This window comes from Coturnix japonica, unplaced genomic scaffold, assembly GCF_001577835.2.
Source record: "Coturnix japonica isolate 7356 unplaced genomic scaffold, Coturnix japonica 2.1 chrUnrandom1192, whole genome shotgun sequence".
NCBI classification, from domain to species: domain Eukaryota; kingdom Metazoa; phylum Chordata; class Aves; order Galliformes; family Phasianidae; genus Coturnix; species Coturnix japonica.
The window spans coordinates 5,504-6,636 of record NW_015440489.1 but is presented as its reverse complement, the minus strand read 5'-3'; the positions used below and the strand labels follow the sequence as shown (position 1 = coordinate 6,636).

General features: G+C 54.7%; 1 long non-coding RNA gene across 1 annotated transcript in view; it reads left to right on the top strand.

Moving 5' to 3' along the window:
* Positions 1–772: 772 nt before the first annotated feature.
* LOC107307866 overlaps positions 773–1,133 on the top strand; it is a 3,684-nt gene continuing 3,323 nt past the window's right edge. Inside the window, exon 1 of the long non-coding RNA XR_001552532.2 lies at positions 773–994. This is a non-coding gene — a long non-coding RNA (uncharacterized LOC107307866). The remainder of the gene's footprint in view (positions 995–1,133) is intronic.

Below are 1,133 nucleotides of genomic sequence, written 5' to 3'. Positions count from 1 at the left end.
GGATTTAATGGGGGCTCAATGGGGTCAATGGGATTTAATGGGGGCTCAATGGGGTCAATAGGATTTAATAGGGGCTCAATGGGGTCAATAGGATTTAATGGGGGCTCAATGGGGTCAATAGGATTTAATGGGATGTAATGGGGACACATTGGGGCCAATAGGATTTAATGGGGGGACATTGAGGTCAATGGGATTTAATGGGGGGTCAATGGGGTCAATGGGATGTAATGGGATTTAATGAAGGCTCAATGGGGTCAATAGGATTTAATAGGGCTCAATGGGGTCAATAGGATTTAATGGGGGCTCAATGGGGTCAATGGGATTTAATGGGGGCTCAATGGGGTCAATGGGATGTAATAGGGTTTAATGGGGGGACATTGGGGTCAATAGGATTTAATGGGGGGACATTGGGGTCAATGGGATCGTTATTACACTGATATGGCCCGGGATTAAAGGTTGATTAACACTGATACGGCCCCAATGGGATTAATGGGATTAATGGGATTAATGGGATTCAACGTGCCGCCATATTGGGACCCCAATTCATTTATATTGAAGCCAATGGGGGGCCAAGATGGCGGCCGCCATGCTTCTCTTCCGGCGCACGCTCTGACGTCATCACAAAGCGCCGCCATACACAGCGAGGACCAAAATGGCGGACGCGATGCTTCACTTCCGGCGCACGCGCTTGACGTCATCACAAAGCGCCGCCCGGCACACCAAGATGGCGGACGCTAAGTGTCCCCCCCCCCCCGCGCTCGTATTGGTTACAATGAAGCCGGAAGTAGCGCTGTGATTGGTGGCTCAGCCAGCCAATGGGAATAGCGGAAGTGGTTAAAAGGGGGCGGGTTTTGGTGGGCTGACGTCACTTCCGGCGCGGGAGCGGAGCGGCGCGAAAGTTTGGGGGGGGGGGGGGAGCGGGGGAAAGGGAACGAGCTGCCCGCCGCCGGATGTGACGTCACGGGACCGGAAGTATGGACGGGAAGGTCACGTGGTGAGTGTGGGGGGCCGCCATGTTGGTTTTGGGGCCTATAAGGGGGGATATGGGGCCTATGGGGGCCGCCATTTTGGATTTGGGGCCTGTAGGGTGGTTTGTGGGGCCTATAGGGGGGGTATGGGGTCTATGGGGGTCG